The 12,459-nt window shown below is 34.1% G+C and overlaps 1 pseudogene; it reads right to left on the bottom strand.

Annotated features, from left to right (window-relative positions):
• Positions 3,907-11,653, bottom strand: LOC18613786 (annotated as a pseudogene).

The following is a 12,459-nucleotide window of genomic DNA, read 5'->3' as shown; positions in this document are numbered from 1 at the left end:
TTTGTGGTGCATGTATTCTTTTAAATGCATAAAGGGAAACTTATAGCTCTTGACTCGATTCACTCCGTTGCGTTGAGTCTTCTTTAATCCCCTTGTTCTGGGTCAACGAATGCAAAATTTATGGAGGCAGTAACTCTTTAGATGAGTATGAAAAGCAATATTATTGATCATTACTCGATTTAATTTACAAGATTCAAATGTATGATCTGCTTTGATTTCTATTAGATGTACCGGAGACATATGCATGTTCATAGATTTCATGCCAGGCTTGGAGTAATCTGTTTATGATCACACCCTTTGATTGGAGAGAACTGTCCTCTTATTTATTTGTTTATATATTTTGTTCAACATGTGACTTAATCACGAATAATAAAATGCAAACTTAAGAAAAGAAACCATCCCAGAATCTGCAGGTTGTCCATTGACGAGCAGAAGTTTAATTTTTAGACTAACTAGCGAACCCTGAAAAGTTGGGGAAAAGAGATGGAGATCTCAATAATTAGTAATTTTTCTATGTATCTTGTTGTGTTTATAATGCAGGTGCCAGCCTATCCATGGATGTCTTCTGGTCTTTCTTTATTAGAGGGCACCAAATTAATTTTCTTGAAGATTGGTAATACTAAAACCCAAGAATACAGAGTATTTCTCTGAACAGAACGAACAGAGTTTTCTATCTTCCAGGGCATAACCATATCTCGCCAGGAATTGGTCTAGAATGGATCAACAAACGGGATGGGCTACACAATCAGATTTCAGTTTGACATCAGTAAATTATAAAGGGTGAAGTTCAACTATATTTCCTTCAGCGTTGACATTTGAGAAGTTAATGACTTGCTAATGCAGCATGATTAACTTGTTTAGCTTTGGGGATTGAAGCTGTGAGACAACCCAGGCACACTTTTTTTTGAGATGCGACAATCAAGTGCATTACATTATTGTTAAAATTTCGATTGTGATTCTTGCTTCGACTTCTTAAGCAAGTCTTTTGGCCTTCGATAATTTAAATCAATAGTTTCTTCATTGTCCACGAGGCTTCGGAATTTGGATGATTTTATCTGCTAAGGTAGTGCCGATTACCATGTGTATGCATGCATTATAAAATTCGTTTATTGGCAAGTTCTACGATGGAGAAACTTTAAATATAAATAAGAAAGATCTCTTCCTAGTCAGACGAGATCGGATTGTCGGAAAAGAACATCTCTTGAGATCTGTCTATTTCTCAAAGTCAGATCTCCCTTCTGTATCTACAGGGTTTTCTTGCCTGAATGAATACACAAAAGTTAAAAAAAAAAATCAACAGAATCTCAAAGATTTATAGAATGACATATTTGATTTGTAGAATAAAATAAAATAATTATTATGTGAGAATAAAATAAAATAAAAATAAAATAAAATTATAATTATGTGATTGAGTTGATGAAATGGAATAGTGTAGGAATTATTATTATAATTTATTCTAATATTTAGTTGGTAAAAATAGTTTTAGAATAATGAAGGAATAATTAATAAAATGATAAAATTATCTTTTATTATAATATTTGATTTATTTTTATCAAAATACGAAAATATAATAAAATATTTATACCAAAAAAATTAGATTACCCTCCACTATAATTTAATCACATATTTATATTTAAAAACAAAGTTATTCTTGATTATATTTTAACAATAATTTCATAAGAATACAAAATCATAAGGCATTGTGACCTAAAAAGCTCAGGACACATGTTTTAAATATCCACTTTTTATTTCTTCAAAATAAGAAAATCTCAAAACAGCACCTTATTATTTCCTTCAAAATAAAAAGGCATTGTGACTAAAAGTTTCAAGTACCTGAACCAAGAAATTCAATTACAAAAATAAAGAATTTTGCTACCAAAACTCCAAAAAAAAAACCATAAAAATAATTTGTAAAATACCAAACAAATAATCTCACTACAAAAAAGAGATCGAAGTGACAATCGAAAAAGTATTTCACACCAGGGGCAGTGAACGACGAAGCAAGAAAGGTGGTGGCAGCAGCAGAAAAGTGAGCGAAAGAGATGGATGAGGAAGAGAGGGGAGAATAAGGAAAGAAATTATATAGAGGTAGGATTGTAAGTATTTTTATTAAACAGGTACATTTTCATCCAATGATATTTTTCTCTATTCCATCAGCTATGAAATAACTAATAACGGGGAAGAACGGGGAATGACTAAGCCTTTTTTGGATCAAACAAAAAAAAAATGAAAGGAATAAAAAGAGAATGACTTAGCTATTTCTTCCTACCAAACATGCCATAAATAATAAAATAATTCCCCTGTTTTCACATTGGGCATGGTTGTGCCTATACGAAGGGGATGTGAAAAGAAACTGAGGGGTTTTTTTTTTTTAATTAAAAGGGGAGTAGCAATTAGTTTTGGAAAATGTTAAAAAATGTTTAGAGAGACCGCTTAAAATACTATCTTAAAATCTATTTTGTATTTCCTTGTTGAAAATTTTCAATTTTTTTAATAATAGTTGAGATATGTGTATTTTTATATATATATCGAAATTTAACTCAATTTTGTGCGACTTTAATTTTAATTTTAAAATATACCTTTCATTGAGCTCAAATCAACTTCAAAACTAATAAAATAAATTAAAAAACAAAATTCTTGAAGCAATATAAAAGCAACGAAAATAAGAGAGAGAGAAAAAAAATTCTAATACCTCACTTTTTTGAGTTATCTTATTATAATTGTAATTAGACCTTAAAAGGACTTTTTGGCAAATATGATAGTTATATGTTTTTTTAGGTCTGTTTTTATATCAATAGACATAAAAATAAGTCAATCAAAAGACGTTAACTCTAGAGAAGAAAAAGAAAGGTAAAGAAGGGGTAAATCTGTTTAAGAAAGTATTGATTAAGGTATGATTAACTTTCAACTTATAAAAATTTTGTATTTGATATAGTTTGGCCCAAAAATCCTAACTTTATTTTATGTTTTTTCAATTTCTGTCCAATATCGGTATCCTTCCAATAAAAATCCATTTTTGACAGTTTTAAAAATTCAGCTTTGAAGAACTCCACATTTTAGTAGTAATTTTTTCAATTGATTTTTTGAGGGTTTTTGTAGTATGAACTGTGTTCTTCATTTTTATTTCAATGGTTCACGGTTTTTAATATCAAGACAATTGAAGGCTCAAAGTAGTTTAGTTGAAATTGAAATTCAAAAATTCTGAGTATTTCAATGATGATATTGAAAATTTTAACCTGAAAGTTGTCTTTCCAATAATTTTTGTTAATGAAATGAATTTAGTTATTAATGTAGGCTAAGGTTGAATTTGGTACTGAATACACCTCTAATTTCAACTTAAATGTCAAATGGCCATAAAAATTAGAAATTTTTTAAATCTATAAAAATTCATTTTTAATTATTTTTAAAATTATTTTTTTCAGGTTGGGCCTCAAATCTGCTGGGCTAATTGGCTAGCCTGTTGGGCCGTTAGTTTGCTGACATGCCTGGGCTACAAACGTGCTTAGGTTGCTGGTATGTTTGATCCGTACACTCAGATCTTGACATATGTATTTATCACTAATGCAGCAATACCACATAAGAGTCTTCATTAATGCTTTAATTATTTATTCGATTAACAGAAATTAAGTAGTCTCATTGATGCCAAGGTATTCTCTTTAGCAAGTTTAGCAAAATTTAGTAATTATTATGTAATTTTTGTAACCTCTTCTTAAAATTTTGGGTATGATTTAAATTAAATTAAACCCAAAACAAACCACTATAAGTATACTCCAATAACAATTAGTCACTCATTAACAGCAAAATGACATAGGGCAGAAGCAGCCTAACAGTGTGTCACTAGCTTCAAAAGGGTAAAAGAAAGTAGAAAAGACTAATAGTATAGAACAAGGATTGCTATGTAAATCTCGATGACACAACTTTTTGGAACATAGAGCAGATAATAAATTTCAAGGTAAGTTTACAGAAGATGCATGAGAATTCAGAGGCTAGCATGCGTTTACCTCTTCTGAAAGTTTAGCTTAGCCATAAAATATGTAAAAACAGAGGCAGAGAAAAGTGGGTAAGCAATTAGCAAAATAGCTGTGATGGATAAATCATGATGTTTGAAGCCATAGCGGCCCTCTAAGAAGGCGCTGATAGTTTTGCGCTCCCCAAATGCTATGATTTCCTGCTTTATATCTCCATATTGTGAAGTGAGGAGACCTCTCAATGTCCAAGAACTTGGGGCAATCCAATAGCACCAAACCCACCATTTAGGTAATTGCTGCAAGAGTCAAAGTAGCATATTTAAGTAATGCTGAATAGAACTTCATTTGGTATGAAAAGAGAGAAAATCTAATGTAAACTTTCTAGATTAATTTAGATGTCAAAGAGAATGAATGAAATGAGAACTTGCTTTATTTTAATTGGAATGTTCTGTTTTTATGTTTCGAGCATTTCAATACCATTCTAGTACTAAAAACTGAAACCCAGTAAACAAAAATTCCAAAGTTTCAGTAGAAAAGGAAAAGAATGGAAGGTTTCTACTAAATTGCATACCACAATGCAGCACTAAAAAGATTGGTTTAGTAAATTCAAGATGAACCACTTGTATTTTCCTTTATTATGCAGGCCCAGCCAACTGATGAGCTTTTATCAGAAATAAATGATACGACTTGTAGTTTAATTTTGGTTAACAAGAAATGATATAGAGTAGTCTTACAGGTCCTGGTATGAGAAAACCGGAGAACAAGTTCAGCACCGTGACAGAGTAACTTGCACAGATTGAGGCCGCTTGGTAAGTTGGAGTCAAAGAAACAATCACCATGCCTAAATATTTGTAGTTGAGCATTGTACAAACAATGGCATAGAAGTACCAAAATACTTTGTAAGCTGATCCGTACAAGTTGACTGCCGGATATGTAATTATCAAGAACAATGCTGCTTCAATGAAGATATACGGAATTTCAATTATCACCTGAAATTATACAAGTGCCAGTTTATCTTAAGATCTCCTGTTGGCCTCTGCAAATATTAAGAAATATGCTATGGGAATTTTTTTGGACCTGTGCTAATGAATATGCCTTGGACGAGTACATTCCAGCAAACCTTTCTCGGTACACAATAATCCGCTGAGAAGTTATAAGTGGAAGAAATGATACACAGTTGCTTACTCCCGTGCTCATCATGAAGACATACATTGATCCCATTATGTTGAACAAATCCTGTTCATTATCTCTTCAGAAAAAGGATCATGATCATGTTAAATGATAAATTTATGTTTAAAGTTATAACTGCAGCTTTTTTGGGTAGACCAAACTTTGTATATGCTTATTTTGAATGAGTTCAAAGGCTAAAAGATTTGAAAAGAAATTCAGCCAGGGTAACAGTGCTTTTGGTTGTTGGAAATTTTACTAAAGGGAAAAAAAATTCAAGAAAGCAGCTTACATTTTCTGCCCTTTGTGCCAAAGAAGCGCTCCATATAAGAAAGAAGATACGGTAGTGAACATCAAGCGCCCCAAGTTATATGCGGGGTTTCTCCAATAAGACAGATGTTGCTTCCAGAGGCATGCCTTGAATTGCTCCCATCCATTTTGTGGGAAGCGTGTAGAAAAACGTAGTTCCTTTGAGCCCTCCACTGGAATACTCAGCTCTTTGACTAGTTCTTTGTTTCTCCTACACATAAAACAACATAATTATGTAGCAGAAGTATATTAAATCTATTCTTCCTAAGCTTTATTTTTCTTCATTTTATCTTGAGGTGTCACTGTATGAGCAAAGGTCCTCAATACATCAATTGACGTCAAACTTCAGGATCTTAACAGTGCTTTCTGACTTATCATGGTGAACGTACTGGTACAGATGAGATTCTTTGTAGAGATGGGCAAAATCCACTCCAAGTTAAGCTTCAGCAGAAGGATTTGTGATCTCCAACATCCACGTCGCTGGATTGTAATTTTCTTTTATTTTCGGCACCCCTGGTATTCCCTGCTTGAAGTGTTTTAAATTATTATACTTTCTAATTCACTAGGCTGGTGGATGAGTCCATATGATGTTAGTTTGCCTTACCTCAAAGTATTCAACAAGCTTACTAGAGTGCAGACCAAGCTCTCCAGAATATATTATATGCCCTCCTCTTTTCATCAAAATAACCTGCAGGTTGCATTTATGATATGTGAAACAGAATAAACATGGCAGGATCAATGATATTTAATGAATCAGCCGGTGCTATGAGAAATGGCACCTAATAATAAGTACATTGTTGAATAGCAAGCATGGTGAGTGCACTTTTTTACAAGAAATTAACAAATATTGAACGTTTATGAATGCGTCACTTAGTTACCTCATCGAATGCCTCAAATATGTCAATGCTTGGCTGATGAATGGTGCAGACGATTGTCCTCCTAGTACTAGATATATTCTTCACCACTCGCATGACAATAGCAGCTGCTCTGGCGTCTAAACCAGAGGTGGGTTCGTCCATAAATATTATTGATGGATTAGAAACAACCTCTACTGCTATAGTCAGCCGTTTGCGCTGCTCCGACGATATACCACTGACACCTGTGACACCTACTAAAGCATCTTTGATTTCATCAAGCTCAATCATTTGAAGAACCTCTGCCACAAATTCCTGTTAAATATGTGAACCAAGTAAGACTTTTCATACTAACACTTCCATGGTAACAAGACAATTTTTTCATGTAATATGGCCAAATGTTTGATGTCAAAAACCAGATTGGTATATGGGCGTTGCATAAGGTTTGAACACATCTTACCAATCTTTTATGCTTATCAAACTCTGCTGGTAAGCGTAACCAAGACGAGTACATCACTGATTCCCCTACTGTAATCTGCGGAGAGTGTATATCAGTTTGCTCGCAGTACCCAGATATTCTGGCATATGCCTCTTGGACTTTGGGGTATTCTCCAATTCTTATATCCCCTTCAATATGGCCACCAGTTTTTCTTCCAGATAGAACATCCATCAGTGTTGTCTTGCCAGCTCCACTGGCACCATCAAAGCTGTTAGAACTCCAGGCCTAAATGCGCCAGAAATATCTTGAAGAAGATGTAGTTTCTTCTGTGGGAACCCTTGCTCTCTCAGTTTCTGGGAAAACAGAGAGAAGATACTAGAAAAATTATCTATTCATCTTCAAAATACTAAGGGGTTTGTTGATAAATATAGTATGGTTACCTTGGGGGTGTCAACGAAGTATTGCACGTTTTCAAATGATAGTGTTACGGGCTCAAAAGGTAGAACCGTCCTTGTAACTCCTGTTATTGCAAAATCTTTCAAAGAATCAGCACCAGGCACTTGTGTTTCCTGTATGGAATTGCTCAAATCTTCTTTTCCCTTTAGATAAGAGAACCTTTCATGAGAAAGAATAGCCCGAGATCTTCCTGGAGCTGTACAAAATTTCATTTTGTCAACAAACACAGCTTAGTACTAAAATGATAATTTTTAAATTAAGTTTTCGATTCTTTTATCATATTCTTCTTCTATCTGCGTACGTAGAGTAAAACTTACGCTTTAAATAACTAAGGGCTAAGGTGAATCCAACATTAATAAGAATCCACATTCCTATCAAAGCTCCAACTGATATCCAGTAGAAGTATTCACCGAAGTTCAGTCCACGACTTCTTAGAACCTGATGCCCTAAAGTCTCATTTGAAGATGAAACCTGAAAGCGGTAATGACCAGCAAACATGGACTGTAATAAGTACGGATGTCTTGATCTTCAATTCATTTTATCAACAACCATTGGTAATTTTCCCATTTACCTTTTGCCACCTTGGAGCGAGAAATTCATTGATGGAGATTCCTATTTCTGTATATGTGAGTGGGGAAATCCAAAAGCCCCATTTTATCCAAGCCGGCATTGATGCTGCATTAATTGAGGAAAGGTCTGTCATATTGACATGAATACTTTGCATTTTCTGAATTTTAAAATTTCTTCTTATTACTAAGATTGGCCTTACGTTGGGGTATTATGAAGCCACCGAACAATGCTACCACCAACAAGCTAAATTGACCAAAAATTGCCGCAACGGGTGGTTTTTTAGCTACCGCAGCAATCAAACGGAAAAATGAGATTGCCACTTGAAGAAGGAAAAAGAGGAAAAGTTGACGGAAAAACCTGACAGTAACATTGGGACTTAGGTAAGATGAAATTTGTTTTTAACATAATAAAAAATGTCTTTACAAAACTAACCTTTCTGGTTCTGGACTGTAGCCAATGATATACTATACAAGAGATGTCCAGAGAAAAGCATCCACGAATGAAAATGGAATCTTTAGAACAGCTGAAGGAATTGAATAAGCCCATGCAGGATAGAAATACAAATCTCTTTGTTAGTAGAATATGACAAGTCTCGAACCAGTAAATGCCAACTCTGCAATTCCATTGCTCATAAGTCTCAAAAGACCATAAAATAAAGAACCCATGTATTGGCTTGCATGGAGCTCATCAATTTTCATCCGAGCGCGTATAAACACTGTCGTGGTTATCTGTGCCAAAAAAACAAGCTACAAGAAGGAAACACCCAAGGTATGTAAGAGTATATATGTTGATTTGCCTTCTCGATATTGATTCATAATATTACTAACCTTGAATAATTTTTTTTTTGAAAGTTAACCTTGATTAATTCATTGTTACCTGTACTGATTTAAACACATAAAAAATTGAGTTTCGCTTCATGAGAAGCCATTCTCTAGCCAAGCATGCTTTGAATAATTCCCATTTTCCCAGTGAATAGATACTAAATGACAAAGCATTTTTGTGATTCTCAACTTTGTTGAAAGGTGTGCAAAGTTCTTCGTTTAGCTTCTGTCCTGCATGAAACTCCTTGAATGCAGCTATGAATTGATCAGTAGAAACCTTTTCAAAAAAAAATTGATCAGTAGAAACATAACTTTGAGGTCGGTCCATATGATACCAGTACTGTGCTTGATCCTTTTCGGAGAGCACCTATTTAGATAAATCAACTTCAGTGCAATGTTTCAAGAGTTCAAGGCAAGTACTACAAGCAAGCTGCATAGTTTGAGTGCGGATACATACTTGTTGGAGGAAGTCAGCGAGGCCTTTCCGCTGTGGGCACCTAAAGCTGCAATGTTCAAAAAACTCTCGAATATTACTCCTAGGTCCATGGTATACAGTCTTTCCTTCCGCCATTAAGATAATGTCATCAAAGAGATCAAAGGTCTCCGGGGCTGGTTGAAGAAGTGAAATTAAAATTGTGGCCCCTGTTATGTGGGTCAATTGCTGTAGACAGGTAGCAATTTGAAAGGTGGTGGAGCTGTCCAAGCCTGTTGATATTTCATCCATAAAAAGAGCTTTGGTTGGACCAATTATCATTTCCCATGTTAGCGGTTAGCATTAAGAACTTAGTGCAATGAATTAATTCTCTAACTCACTGGAAATTGGGCTGATCACATTTTATTCCTGTTGTCAGCCTTCTCTTTTCACCGCCAGAGATTCCTCTTTTCATTGCATCTCCCACAATTGTATCAGCACAATTGTCCAGTCCTAGGATCTGAATAATCACAAAAGGTAACAAAACGTTAGATAAGGCTATGAGCTACAGGATTTGGATTCTCAGATGGAAGTCAAAATGAAGTGGATCCAAATATATGAGTACACTTTTTTTTTTTACTTTAATCGAGCGAATCACCTTTAATATATAGTCTGTTTGGAGTGTTCTCTTTAACCCTTCTACTGAAATTGCCTGCACCAAAGATTATTCTCAAAGAAATACAGCAGGAAAATGAAATGATGGAAGCTACTAGTCCTCTTTTAACATGATAGATAACCAACATTTCTGGCAAAACTGATTACCTTCATGTAAGTGTCTATATCCGGTTCAGGGATGATGCCACGTAGCTTCTCCCGTCTACTGACTTCTTTCAAAATATCTTCATTGACAGACAACTTCAATGATCAATATGTATAATGCTAGGAACGTATGATTGTTAGCACAAGATGGAGAACAATATCTACCCGCTCTGCCTCCAATGCCCTGACAACGTGCTGAGAAGTCTAGTGTCTCTCTTACAGTCATTTCAGAAATATGCAAGTCATATTGACTTATATAAGCTGACGTTTTCTGAGGAACAAACTCTGTGAACTTGTAACCGTTATTAGAGATTTCCCGTGACCCGAAGTTAAAATTTTACAAATAGATTGATCAAGGGTGTGTTATTTGATTAATTAATGTATAGTATATATTTTTTAAGATAAAATGCTCTTTTCTTTTTAAGTTTTAATCGAAATTATACGGAAGTCTGTTGATGTTCGATATAAACACTTCGTTTCAAAAAACTATTTTTTGTTAGACACATAGGTCCAATCGTTAGTCAACCAATAACATTTCCGTCAATTTACTGACGTTGTAAATGTAAAAAGATAATTTTACTTTTAATTAATTTTTATAATTATTATTATATAATTTTATTATTTTTATGTTTTTATTAATTTAAAAAAAAGCCTCTCCAACCAAGGTAGCAACGGTGCTCCTCTCCCTTGGGAGCACCGGCCAACACTCCCCTTTCTTGGGGAGTTGGGGAGCACTTATCGGTACTCCCTTCTTTTTTTTTTTTTAAATATAATAATAATTTTTTAAAGAAAAAAAAATATTTTAATTTTTTTTATAATTTCTGTTAACAGTATTTGCAGTGTTGGGGTGGAGTATTCATTTTAAAAATTAATGAACTTATATATAATTATGATTAAAAGTTAAAAGTGTATAAGTATTTTACCATTTTTTTCTATGTTTGAACTCTGTTGAAACTCAAAGATCAAATTGAAGATTTTTCTTCCAGCATCTTTTGTCCTTTTGGCTTATTTTTTTTTAAAGTGAAAAGCAAGTAACAGACATGAAAGACTTATAACTGTACTTATAGCAGACTTAGTATTGTGATATATTGCTTCTTTTGTGTAATAGCCTTATGGCTTCGGTACTAGTTTATTTAAGATGATTGGCTTGTGAAAAACTAGAAAAATCCTCATGTATAAATCTTTTATGTATTATGTGCTTATTTAGAATGAAGGTTCCTTGTTTTGTGCCTCACTCTTTTATTGTCTTTACTCCATTCTATCTTCCTTTTTGTTACCTCAAAAAATTATGATTGTTTAATTTTTTTATAATTGGGAGAGGGGTTTGATGTTTTATTTTTTTATAATTGAGAAAGGAGAGATTCAAACTTTATTTTTTAGGTAGGAAGATTATACACCAATCAATGAAACAAATACTCGAATGCCTATGATTGTTTCTTATATTCTAATCTATTGTTTAAAATTGAGAATAGGGCTGAATATTTAATGCAGATCATACACGGTTTAAAAGTATTAGTAGTATTGAGATAACCTCGAGAGATGGGCCGAGCTTCCCTGCAAGTGCCTTTAACAAAGTAGTTTTTCCGCAGCCTGGAGGGCCAAGCAACAGGGTCATCCTGCATTTTAATATGAGTGTATGAATTATGTTCAGCAAATTGATTTGGTATAAGCAATTTCTATTTAATTCAAAAGAAAAAGTAGCTTAAACTTGATAGGTTCTATTAGATGATGTCAAGCTGCAGCTTGTACCTGGAAGGCTTGATGATCCCGCTGACATCTTTGAGAATTTTTATTTTGTTTGGTTGAGACATGCATCTACTAACGTTTGTCATAGCCTGCTCAACATTAGACATCTCCTTCACTTATCATCGACTTTAAGACGTTCATGGCATTAATTGATTAGCTTAGTTTTCTTTTTACCTTTTTTGAAACTCAATTATCCAAAAAAAGGAGTGGAATGTAGTATCAGGAGAAGTCTTTGCAGTGAAGTAAGTTACATATTGATATTCGAAAGCAGTATTTATACGTTAAAATTTATATAAGTTTTTTTTATATATATTTTCTTAGAATGAACTATTGTCAACCTTGATTCGTATAATTGATTCATGCAAATTTTCCCGTATGCCAAACTGAAATACTTGCATGAGGAGATGAAAATCGATTGAATGTTAGACACTTACAGAGAATGTGTTTCTAATGGTGTTCCAAAGATTAGGGAGGGACTCTCCGTGAACTACTTCACATTCTGCTTCAACAGACAATTTCTTGAACCTCACTTCGACAGTTGGCAATTCCAACCCCACCCTGATTCCAAACATCAATTTCAGTCAGACCTCCAAATGCCAAATGTAAATGTTTGCCATTGGCCCATGTTACTATGCAAGTTCATAATGAAAGAAAAGACAAGGTTGTTGCTTTTGCCTGGCTATTCTTTCTTTTTGTTTCTTTAACAGCCTGAGATTGTCCGCTTCGATTATGGTTATCAGTTTGTCGATAAAGACACGGCGTTCCGATGATCCAAGCTTAGTAACGTCAATTACCCTGTTGGCCTCCTCTCCTTTGCCATCATTTATCAACTTGTCATCGAACAACGATGTTCTAATCCGCTTGAATGTGGGTAATCTTTCAATTGCAGCCCACTGCA

The sequence above is a fragment of the Theobroma cacao genome, chromosome 1, assembly GCF_000208745.1.
Source record: "Theobroma cacao cultivar B97-61/B2 chromosome 1, Criollo_cocoa_genome_V2, whole genome shotgun sequence".
NCBI lineage: Eukaryota > Viridiplantae > Streptophyta > Magnoliopsida > Malvales > Malvaceae > Theobroma > Theobroma cacao.
Note: the sequence above shows the minus strand (reverse complement) of the source record. Positions and strands in the feature narration are given on the sequence as shown.